Consider the following 13,831-nt stretch of genomic DNA (forward strand, 5'->3'; position numbering starts at 1 on the left):
TGCAAGCCATCCCTAGTGAAGCATCGTGGCTTGTCGAGCATGTCATCCCAGGCTGACAGGTATTGGATCCCCTTTGAATGACACCAATACTTAAGCCAATTGTTGAAATTGATCATCTTGTCTTCATATTGTGGCATCATTCTTGGTGAGGGTAAGATGCTACTCAAGGTCATGGTCATACTGGCCTGGGCTACATGCTCAAAGAGCTCCTCTATCCTAGCACCCAACAGGCAGCTCCCATGACCTTCTCCTTGTTCAGCCTGGTGAGCGGGACGTCAGTGTGCCTGACGATAGAGTCACCTATTACAAGTGCATCAGGTGTGTTGTTTAGCCTTAAGGGCTGTGACTGTTCGACACACTGGCTTTGTGAGCTATGTGTTGCACGTGTTTTGTTTTGGGGTAGCGGTTGCTTGGGTTTCTGCTTTGGAGGTCTCTGCTGCTTAGGCAGAGTTTTATTTAGAGCCTCTGAGTATGTTTTTGTGTGTTTATGTGTTTGGTTTACTGTCGGGGTAGGTCTATGTGAGACTGGAATTGTAGTGAGTGTGGTTTCCTTCTCCTCCTGACTGGTTATGCCAGTACTGAGTTGAGAGAGCTTAGCCTCCAGTTTGGCTATATGGTTGCATCTCTCACATGTGTTGGAATTTGTTGGGAGGAGGAGAGGGTTGTCTGTGTACATGAGGCAGTTGTAACATTGCCTCAAGATTCCCAGATTCACCAGCTGGACCGCAGAGGAGATTGACAACTGACCTTTGGACATGCTAGAATAGTATTGTGAATTCCTTTATAATGGAAAAAAAGGGCCAATGGGGAACAAGGTACTCAAGGGGAGTTTGTGAGGGTGTAGTGCTTTTAATTTTTAGTGCTGACTTATATAATTGCTTTAGTGAGCAAGTGCCAGGTAACTTAAATGCAATGTGTTACAGGTAACTTAAATGCAAAAATGACAAACAGTAACTTTCTTTCAAGTGAAACAAGGAAATAAGTACAGTAAGCAATGCAGATATGACTAGGGATCCACAGAAGTGCTGAAAAGCCACATTTTAGGTGGAATTAGCATTTCAGGGAAATAAGCAAACAAACTACAAGCATATAAACAAAGCTAGATTCAGCAGGCCTGGATCTAGTCTATGCTACAGCAAACAAGATGTACCAATTTCAGTAAGAAGCAATTCAAATATGCAGGCACTATAAGCCTTTAACCAGAAATTCCCAGCTCAGAAGGGCAGAGTCCAGCCTCTCCTCCCACAAGAGTGCAGACCACGAACCCTCTTAATGTAAAATAACTGGCCTAAAGCCCAAATGCTTAAACCAGAATTAATACACTTTTAGAATAACAGACACTGAGCCCTCAATCAGCAGTTCCCAACTTAGAAGGATGTAAGCTACCTGTTCTTCCACTACAGTGCAGACTACAATCCTTCTTAATGTAAAACAACTGGTCTGAAGCCCAAGTGCTTAAACTAAAAGGCTTAGAATGAGTTACACCAAGCAGTAATAAATACAACTGAGTACTTTTAAGATGACGCAAAAGCAAAATAAAGTAGGAAGAAATGCAAATACAGTAAAAGCAGATACAATTTTTTTTTTCCACAACTGAACTTCTTAGGTAACAGAAGGTTGAAACCCGAGACAGCTTTTAAGAAAGAAATCTCAAAAGAACCAATGAGGTGCTTAGTCTAAGCTGTAGTCCAGGTGACCTCAGTCAGTCAATGACCTCAAACAATTCTCTCTCACTGAAATGCCTGATGGCTTTGGCTAAACCAAGATGTCCCTGAATATGTGCTCAGACACACAGCCTCCACAAACACTAGGCCCAAATATAAGCCTGAATATGGAAATGCTACAAATATCCCCACTACTTAGAACAAACTGCAGAAATGTTTCTCACAGCTGAAAAGCAGCAGTGAGCCTTTAAATGAAAGTTTTAAACAGCTAAAGGAGCCTCTAGAAAAAAGTGTTTAACTGCAACAAGTTATCAGAAACAAACAACCCAAGAGATGCTTAATAAAAGTGGACAATTTCCAGTTAATACCTCACACACAGTGAAACTAGCTAGAAAAATACACAGTACACAAAGTGCTATAAATAACAAAGAAATAAAGAACAAAATAAACAAAAACAGGATACTTAATGTTATATATTATAGCTCCAAGTTTCCTCAGTGTCCTTCCTTCGATTAGCTCAGTGTGAAATAAATACCACTGGGATAAAGGGTCAACTATAGGGATATTTCTCAGATATCACTCGCATAATGTTAGGAAGAGGATAGAATAACAGAGTGGTGGGTGTAGAAGCATGGACGTCATGGAGTGTGTGAAGTCTGAAACTCTGATGTGTGCCCATACTACCCCTGCCTGCAAACCCAGTAATGGATGGCTACAAACCTGCTCGTAAACCACAATGTGAAGGGGAACTGACCAGATATATGAGCCCTGCCTCTGGGTAACCTGGGTGAATCTGTAGAGCTGAGAGGTATGGCCACAGCAGGATATGGCTATTCTGTTAAATCGATATATGCACAAGAAGGGGATCCTCAGCCACCATAGTACCAAGGTGCCAGACCATTTACACTGATGCATCAACAAGTGTCTGCAGCTGCCCCTCCAGAATGGCAAGAGTATGCAGGAATGTGTAGTCTGAGGATCACCATACTGGACTCAGCTTCATTCATCGTGTATTTCCCAGGAAATAACTGTGAGCACATAATTATATCTGTCAGTAGTTGACAACATAATACATCACAGTGTAAAACAGTACATATGTCTGAATATCTCTGCTAACACCAACCATGTAACACAAGCAGCACAGACAGCAATACTTACAGTATCCCCTATATGTCACCCATTGTGACTCCATATTGTCAACCTATCTACAGATATCCTACAGAAACTGGTTGCTAGCTGTATGTGTAGAACACCAAACCCTGGACTGGAGTACAACCCTACCTGGAATGGATTCACACACTCAATACAGAAGGTCATACTGGGCATGCAGCACACTATAATATATCAAACATACACACACAGACATGTGGGGAAGAGAGAGACAGACAGTAACAGAGATGATTTCATTATGAGGCCTGTACCACCCACTACACATCCAATTGGCCGGTATCACTTGATGTGCTGCTGTCAATCACTGTAGACATTCCTTTTGGTAGCCCTCAGCCCTATAGTGTCTGTGGTGCTTGTGATAACTGTGTAACACGATAGTACAAATCAGTATTCATGTAGCATTTGTATACTCAGTCCTGTCACATATAAAGTTGTTTGTGATATACATACCTGTGGATTTACTATTCCTCCGTGCAGGATTAGCTTAGTCCTGCATGGAGGTGGCCGTTTAAGAGCAGGATGGCAGCGCACCATGCATAGTAATGAGGCGCGCTGCCCAAGTTCCTAATCTTACACGGAGCATGTAAGAGAGCAGAGCTCTCAGAATATACATGCCCCCACAATGAAGAACAGCAGAAAGGGGAAGAAATGAGCAAGACCGCTCAGAGGTGTCTGCATATCCCCACCAACATTCCCCCTCGTGTACAACAGCAAGTAATCACCAATAAAATGAACAAACCCTTTATTGTTTTTATTGTAAAATCTGAATAAATCTAACCGTAGGTGCGTGGGTGTGCCCATCGCTTAGCTACGGTTAATGCAGTTTAAATGGCTGAAGAGAATATCAAGGAAGATGCAAATGAAACAGCATAGCAATAGTGTTGTAGGCAGAGCATTCACATAACGAGCAGGATTTCCCGGTTTGAGTCCCACTGCAGCACATTCCATTTTCCATGGCAAAGCACGTTATGACTAATATTTATGTTGCATAATCCACTAAATAACATATTTTTATGAACTGGAGTACTGCAGTAAATGCATATGTGAGGTGTTAGTGTCATAATGAATAAAGCACTAGTAAGCAGGTTTAAGCACCAATAAGCAGTAGTAAGCATATTCAAGCACTATTAAGCAAGCTTAAGCCCGTTTACGTGGTGGTAGCAATGCCTAAACTGGTTAAGCAAATCTAAAGCTAACTCTCTGTAAGCAGATGTAATGGCAGGTTAGCAGTGCTTATCGTCACGCAAACTCACTTACAAATGCTCAAAAGTGCCTTAATCACTCTGTATCCAATGGTTCTTGTTCTGCCCATCAACAAAATAAACAGACATGCAGGTCTCAAACCCATGACCTTATACACCATAGGCACAGTAGTTAACCACCAAGCCATCACAGAAGTACAGAAGAATAAGGTATCAGCAAACAAGTCTTCACCATAGTAAAACCAAACTGAACCTGTGAAAGGAATCAGTATACAGACATATGTGCCTCAACCCACTACATAACATAAATATGTGAACTGGAGTACAGCAGTAAGACCAGAAGTCAGGTGTAATTGTAATAGAGTGTTGAAGTCCCCAGTAAAACACAAGGACTCCATACAGTGTATGTACACATGAATCATGGATACCAGGCATACACATAAGGTGTAATGAATAATAACTCAATGCCAAAAAGTAATTATAATGCAAAGTCTAATGTAAGCAATGCTAAGCATTGCACAGGCAAGCTTAGGCGGTGTAAGCAATGTGTAGGCCGGCTAACTCACTGTTCCCAGTGTTATACCCCTTTAAACAATGCCAACCCTTGGTAAGCAGGTTTGCCCATAGCCTAGCATTTTCAAAACCAGCCAATCACGGAAAAGTGCCGGAAATTGGCCTTACTTAAACCAAAGAGGTGGGAATACAACTCATAACTGATTGTAGCTTCCCCTTGCAGGCACAATGTCAGTAAGGGGAGAAGTTGTGCGCTTTCGGGTGCAGTGCTGGTGCATCCAGGAGTCCAAGGTCACGGCAGGGCTCCTTGTCAAAGACCATGATCAGAGACTGCTGCAGGCCCAGTACCAGGGTTCCCAATATAAGGCAGAGGCCTTTGACCAATTTGCCCATGGCCTCACCAGTGCCACTGGCATACCCCAAACTGGTGAGCAGGTCTTTGCCGACTTGAAAGGGTATAAGGGGGACCTCTTGGAGGAGTGGCTCCAAGAAGCTAGAGCAGCAGGGGAATGTTCCATTTGTGTGTATCACCACACTATGTGTGTAATAATTGACAGCTCAGGTATATCATGGATAGGTATGGCTAAATATTCCTCTTATGTCCCCTACAGCTGCAATGGAGCAGGCTGCAAACCAGGAGGCCCACATCAGTTGCCTGTCGAGGGTGTGACACAAGGCAGGTCAGTAATACTCATGCATTTATTGTCTTAGGAAATAAAACTAAAAGTAGTAGTAGTAAAGTAATTGCCTGTATAAAACCTGTATTGTTCAAAGCAAGTACTGCATACACTAGACAATATGGCAGGAAGAGTCTCATATCATTTGCATGTCAATAAAAGTGTAATAGCCTGACAATAAAGGTCTAACTGCTGGACTGCATGTGTATACTCTGGTATCATATGGTAATGTAGATTAGTAATCATTTAATAATACTGTTGTATTAAGCACTGTTACCCACACTGTGCACCATAAATTGAATGTGTAAGAATGCCTGTATATGACAAGTGTAATCCCCAGAGGTCATTTAGTACAACTGAAAGACACATAGAAAATAGGGGAAATGCAGACAACAAAACCCGAATAACACATGCAACCGACATGTGAACTGTTGCTTTTTTAGCACACACAGCCATAGTTCGAATCCTGCCAGAGGTAGCACTCTGCATACAGAATCATACCCCACAACTGCACAGATATGTCCAGAATGTCCAGTAAAGTGGCCCATATCTGTTGACTATCAACCTGTCCCCCTGGGAAATCAGTGGGATGATCCCAGACATATAGGCAGCAAACAGGAAATACAACTGATTGACACACATCTATGAGAACAAAGTTGGCACACTAGCAACTCTCCGATACCTTATGAGACTAAGAAGCCATGTATGTCCCATTTACACCCCAACTTGTCAAGCTGTGGTCAGAGTGTCTACAGTAACAGAGTGAGATGTATGTGCATAATAGTAATGTGGGATCTGGCACTGTCTGTGGGAACATTCAGCTAGTGCTAATAAACATTCCTCCCACAGGTCTGTCAGATACCAACACTGTGCCCAGAAATACAAGAATGATACCCAGTACTGGTACTGTTTACATTGGTATTGTATGGCAGTGCGACTAATGCAGTTGCTCTGAATAATGAGGTATTACACAGCACTGTCATGCACACTGTCCTACAACATATAACTGTCTAGAAAATCTGTATAAGAGTGTTGTAACACAAGGTCAGAATGCAAAAGCACAGGGGATGAATAAGACAGAAAGCAGATAGGAGATATACAGCAATATCTATATAGCAGACACAAATGTGATGGAGAGTGTTTAAGTTGTAGCAGACACAGCCATGCTCTGAATCCTGGGAGTGCATGTAGGTTGCATACAGAATCATACCCCACAACTGTACAGATGAGGCCAGAATGTCCAGTATATGGGCCCACATCTGCTGCCTGTCTCCCTGTCAAGTCTGTGAGATGATCCCAGATGTTTAGCCAGCAAACAGGGAATACAAGTGATTGTCAAACACCTATGATAAAAAACCTGTCACTGTGGCAACCCCCGAAACTGTTAGGAGAGTAATATTTCAAGTATGTCCTATCTACACTCCCATGTTGTCAAGCTGTAACCAGAATATGTACAGTAACAGAGTGAGATGTATGTGCATAATACTAATGTGTAATCTGGAAGTTTGTGTGGCAACAGTCAGGTAGTGCTAACAAACATTGTTCCCACAGGTACATCAGATACGAACACTGTGCTGAGAAATACAGACCGTTATAACCTGTACTGGTACTGTTCACTCTGGTGTTGTAGGGAATTGTGAGTGTTGCAGTTTCTCTGAATAATAAAGTAACACTGATCACTGTCACCCACACTATGCCACATAATATAACTGTGTAGGAAAGCATGTATATGTGTGTGTCAGGTCACTAAAAGTGGAAGAAGACAATATTCTTGATATGTCGCGGCACACGAGCATGTGGTCAACACATGGCCAGAGTCTGTGCAGAAAGAGTTGGATAGCTATGTGCACAACTTCAACCCAGAATCTGGGAATATCTGTAGAAAAAGTTAGTTAGTGTTAATAAACATTCCCTCCACAGGAATACCAGGTAAGAGGTGTATACTGCAGGTAAAACCAGTTCATGAGTAATGATGACAACAGCCATATCACTGTCCAAACTAAGGCTAGTATAATAAGACTTGTAAGGTACAGATAACAGCACTGACTAGGAAAGAAATGTGGACTACAGGAATATACTAGTTGTTAATTGATATCTTTCTCTCCCCCCCATCATATCTCCAACAATAATCAACATACCCACCCCAACTGGTATGTAATGACACCTATGTTCTAATACTGTCCAATTGTTTGATAAATATTATAATGGTTCCCATGCATGTGCTATATTGAATTATTCCAACATTGGTACCATGGTGCCATCAATGTACCTGCATGCTGTTCTTATTACCACTGTGGTCCCATATATGCATGTGTTCTGTTTGCTATGCAACTGTTCCGTATCTGATGTCTGGGTTAATGGGAATATCTATGCATGCTGTTATACCTAACCCTGGAATGTGTTGACTATTACTAACCCACATATGATGATGAAATCTAAACACTATAGCACTCTTGGGAAGGCCGGTCCCAGTGGACCCACCTGTCCCACCTCAGCTGGCCATGGCACCAAGCACCAGCATGTCTGGGGCCCAGCCCGGGACCTCCAGGTCCGTTGGTCCTGTACCACCTTCAGGTGGAACTGCCTCAGGGGATGGGGCTCGCCCCACCTGGGAGCAGGAACAGACAGGAACCTGTCACGCATCACCAGGTCGGGGTCATGGTGTGTAGAGAGCTTAACCAGCAGCTTGGTGATCCTCTATGCCAGCTCGAGGGACATGTGTCACAACTAGAGCGTCAGTCTGGTGCTGCGACTCAGCCCCCAGCACAGCCACCTTTGGGGCTGTGAAGGTGCAGTGATGACTGCCCATGGGTGGGGACCTCAGTCCCACTTTTTCCACTAGTGGGGCTCATGCGCATCCAATTTCCCAACACCCCACCCCATCAAGGTATTTACCCCCACATGTCATATACTGCCCCTGTATGCATCTTGTTTGTCTTGTCTGTTAACCAACCCAACCTACCTCCCCAAATATTCCTACTACCTCTCCCCAACATTCCGCTCTCACCTGAAAAAAAGGGCAATTTGTTCCCACAAAAAAAATCTCACCCCATACATAGCTGTCCATTTTGCATATGTGTCCACTTATTATTGTTGTCCTCACCCCCTCCCAGGGGTTTGAGTGTCCAAATCTACCTCCAAATTCAGTGTAAATGCACAGCTGTTGCTGTAGAAGAAATGGGGAGCTATGGACCTTTCCTACACCCTTCCTGCACATCCCTAGCTATTTTCCCTACTGTCTTTCCCTCTTTGTGCCCCTTTTTTCAACACTTTCCTATCAACCCCTTTTTCTTTTCTTTTAAAGAAATTAGTGCGGGGGTAAGCGGGAGTAAGCACTTTTAAGCAGCAGTAAACGGGTTTAAGCCTGTTTGCGCAGGGGTAAGCAATGCCTAGACAGGTTAAGCAATTTAGAAGCTAACAGTATAAGAAACTGTAACCGGAAGTTAGTAGTGCTTACCTCCACGCAAACCCGCTTACAACTGCTCAAAAGTGCCTTAATCACTCTGTATCCAACGTCCCTTGTTCTGCCTAGCAACAAAATAAACAGCCTTTGCATGGCTCAAACCCAGGACTCTGCACACCATAACCAAAGTGGTTCACCACTATGCCATGTCAGATATACATAATCCTGAAGTTTTCACAAACATATCATCCAGCCCAGTCATTCAAGTGTACAGGAAATGTATTTCAACCATATAGATGTATGTATGTGTGTGTGTATATATATATTAATATCTAAACAGATAATATATATATATATATATATATATATATATATATATATATATATATATATATATATATATATACAAATGCCTACATCTATAAATATATGTCTACATCTATATGTCTAAATATATACAGCAAGTTATATATATGTAAGCAGATATATATATCTATATAGGTATATACGGACATAGTTATATTTATGTAAGCAGATATATATCTATATAGGTATATACGGACATACATCTGTAGATAACAATGAGAAAATAACAAAAACATATGTGTCCACATGCACCATTAATGGGGTTGTGAGGCACCAAACAATATATGTCTTGTACAAATAAGTATACCCCCCACAGACAAACATGTCCCACCGTGCAATACACTATCAAGTGTTGCAGATCCCATAACAAGGACCAGACATGACATGGGCATCCCTAGGATACATATACACAGACACATATATGCAGATACAGATATACATACATATATATATATATAGATATATATGTAACTACACATACACAGACAGAGATATGTATAGCAAGTTACATATGTAGTATGTGCACACAATATAGAACAGCCACTATTCCTACAGTTACCAGCTTACCAACTGGAGACTGTATGAGCCACCCATACAAATGACAACCATTGCCTGCAACATATACCCAAAGAGAAATCAAAGGATATAACACCACAAATAGGTTTGTATAAATGGGAAAGCTGCATTTGTGTACTATTGCAGTTGTATATACCATGTCGTATAGCTGTTTAGACACAGACATCCATATAAACTGAGTAATGCAACTGTGAAACAGTTATACTAATACAGTAGTATGGAGAGGTTAACAAATGTTGCTGTCCAGGCCAAGGCCATCAAGTAGTACGATAGTAAAGATAGACTGGGCCACAGGATGCCAAACAATCAACAGTAAGTAATGCAGATGTATAGTTCAGCAGCCTCTATCTACACTCTGTAGACAAGCTCTAGGGGGTAAAGACCTCAGGTGGCACAATAGGATGTAACTGTTACATAACAAGGCACAACTGACAAACAAAACAGTTGGTATGGCAGGTGACAGTAGGCCTGCATTTAACCAAGGTGGATTGTATGGTAATCTACATCCATATACCTTAAGGCAGCTCTCCCCTGATGGTCTTCATGACTGTGAAACAACTATGGCTCAGATATTCAGAAAATCCAGTGGACCAAACAAGAAGCCTTAACGCTGGTTTATTTTTAGAAATTGCTTAGCGTTTTCGTCACTCAACCAAAAGTAGCTTCATCAGAGGAACAGTTAAAAAAGGCGCCAAACCTTTTAAATAGTTAAATACAAGTAATCAAATGACGTCACTTCCTTACAAACACAAGAATGAATAAGTGCAAAAATTTCAAAATATAATTAATAAGGTTCGACATAAATACTGTCAATTGACAGTTTAAAATCCATAAAAAAAACTACTGTTCCTCTTTGATCAATACTAAGTATATAACGCTTAGCAATGTACCAAAAATAAACCAGTAAGGCTTCTTGTTTGGTCCACTGGATTTCTGAATATATGAGCCATAGTTATATATATATATATATATAGTCTTCATGACTGTGGGCTTTCAGGATTCTGTAGAGCTATATATATATATATATATATATATATATATATATATATATATATATATATATATATATATATATATATATATATATATATATATATATATATATATATATATATATATATATATATATATATATATATATATATATATATATATATATATATATATATATATATATACACACACACACACACACACACACACACACACACACACACACACGTATGTATATATAGATATATGTATATATAGCTATATATATGTATGCACATCCTATGTGTACAGATATCCCTAGTTATGCTGGTATATATGTAGATATCAATTACTATATGTGCATACATATATATTCTGATATACCTGCTACTGTCAATATATATGTAGATATCCATACATATATGTGCATATGTATCTCCATCTGTATATGTGTAGACATATATTGCTTTGTATATGTATATATCTGGGTGTTTATTTGCATATCTATGTACAAATACATATCCGTCTATGTATGTCTATATGCATATGTGTATGTCTATACAGATATCTGTATAAGTATATGTACATATATCATCACAATATGTCCTGAACATGGAGTGTAGCCCTACTTCAGCCCCTGTAGTCCCAACTTCATAGTGCAAGGGGAAGTTAGGTATGCATAGCAGGTATATTTTTAGAGTATTGCTACTTTGATAGGGATTGTCTTCACAGACATGGTGGGCGTGGGAGGTCACAGTTGCTTTTAACATGTGTGCCATTGGCTACTGACAGACATCTTAAGGACATCATAGTACAGTACCACTGCTAGCACACAATGCTTCTGTGGACTACAGCAGATATAATGGCCAATATATGTGGACAGTCTGACACACTCTGGACAGTCCAGAGATATACACATAATCCCTTGGTGCAAGACATGTGGACCAATCCTGTCAATGTGGATGTTAACAGCCATGTAGATGGGTATAACACGTAACTACTGGTATACATGTGCCCCCATAGGTTATGCATTCACACATCCCTGTCTGTCCTACCACATAATAACTGCTGGTAAGGAGGTGCCATGGCCACATACCACCCACAAGATATTGGCATACATCTGTACAAGATCCCACTCCTCTGTCTGACATACATGACTGTTATGGTGGCCTGGCAGCAGTACATCTGGCAAGTAACTGGACATAACATCTCACTGGGTAAGTACACTAAGCTACTAGGCATGTAACAAAGCACTGTGCAGGCTACAGGGAGACTGGCGCAACACTGGCCTACATTTCCAATAGGGGAATACACATGCACCTGTACATATTGCAGGCTCTACAGGCATGCCACAGCACAGAGTAACATACACCTGTGTGAAAGTGCATCACCACAACCAATGTGAACACAGCCAGAGCTACATATGGCATGCTAGCATATTATTACAGTATATGGACTATCTGTTCAACACTGACCTCATATGTGCCACCCACACACTAACCCTACATATACTGGGCCACTACACAGTGTGGTCTGCTGCCTGTCTGTGGTATGGGACATGTGCATGTATGGCCCTACAAACATGTAAGCCGATAGCGTAACATACAGTGGAGCAGCATGTAACATCAGATAGAACAGGACCAAAAACAATGACATCTACCACAGTCTTTACACAGGCCAAGGTACATATTAACAATACACACACTGCTGACAATCACCATAAGTACACAGACCTCAGTACTGTACACACAACCACAGTATGTCCAGGTTATGACATCAAATATAATCCCTACTATACATTACATGTGTAGCAGTCTGATATCTCACTGGCTTGTTATCAGATGTGATGTCACTAATTATGGTGTACAGTACATATGCACCCCTTACTGCATGACATATGTGCAAAGGTTGATAGAGTTGTGGCTGAAGGCACATACACAGGGCCAATATTAAAATTTGCTGTGATAACCTTATACATTTACTGTTGTAACATGATTTGCTGTACCATATGTCCTATGAGGGATATGAAGTCAGTAACTCTCGCGGCTGTCACCATCTACAGAATGCAATCCACACACTACCTTCTGCAGTGCACAGATAGATGCTCTGTGGGTAACACCTGAATACAAAAGGCACCACACACTGGCCAGTCTGCAGATGGCCCTACAGATGGGTGTTCCCTCATAAACATAGCACTGACATGGCAGGTATGAACACATATAGGACAGCTATATCCACACACACCCTGTTAAACCAACATTACTCCAAATGCAGTATAGCAGCACTTCCAGTCTGTAGTCAGGTCAGGCACATCCCCTCCTGTGTGTTGGCCTGTTTCCACAGTGTATGTTGTTAGAGGTAAACCCCAATCCATCTGAGATGCTGTTTGCCAAACAACAGATCGAGTTCCTGCTCACAGTGAATGTAAGGTCCAACACCAACATGATGTCCCTAGATATTGGTGTGCGTTTCCATGCAATTGGCTATGGGAATGTTACCACAGCTCTTCCAAATGTAATCAGCTAGAGGAGGGCTGCAATTCATGCAGAGGCCATCAGGTGATCCTGAGTGTCACTTAAAATACAAATGTTGCTGCCTAAGCAAAGCAGGTGTAAGTCTCCACATCCACCAGAGAGGGAGTAAGAGAGGCAGACAGAGGCACAGAAAAGCCAGGGAGGGGTGGGAGAGTAAAACTTAAGCATGTTTGTGTAACACACCTACCAGTACAGGGTATCAAACCCCTGACAGCTATGTAGTGCTATCACATATCCATGCAGTTACTGGATGTATCACATAGGTTACATGTTGGGGAGGCCTCATAACGTATATGTGATGGTGAATGACATCTGCAACAGGGATATGGTAGCTATGTGGTAGGTGTAGTACACATGCCTGCCCACATGAACAGGTGTCAACGTCAACACAGCCACACTTTCACAGGAATGCACACACATTGCCACACTTGGCAGGCCCAGGAGTACAACTCATCACTAGTGGGATTGCCACAACACAGTACTGTGCAGGTATCACATGCACCACAGGGGCATACGGAGGTTATATGTGCAAAGGGTATGTGGATGCTAATGGGTGTTGTAGCGAGTGTGAATGTGGTCATACGCATCATACACCACACACACACAGACACGTGTGCCAGTAGTGACATGCATGTGTGCACTGCTTCACGGGTGTGTTGTGGTTGATGGTGCCAGATGGCTATACAAGGCTAGGTGATGGGTATACCTTGGCAATAGGCCACATGGCAATGGTCTGCATTGTGGCTCAGGGGTG

The sequence above is a fragment of the Protopterus annectens genome, chromosome 2.part0, assembly GCF_019279795.1.
Source record: "Protopterus annectens isolate FY-2018-M chromosome 2.part0, PAN1.0, whole genome shotgun sequence".
NCBI classification, from domain to species: Eukaryota; Metazoa; Chordata; order Ceratodontiformes; family Protopteridae; genus Protopterus; species Protopterus annectens.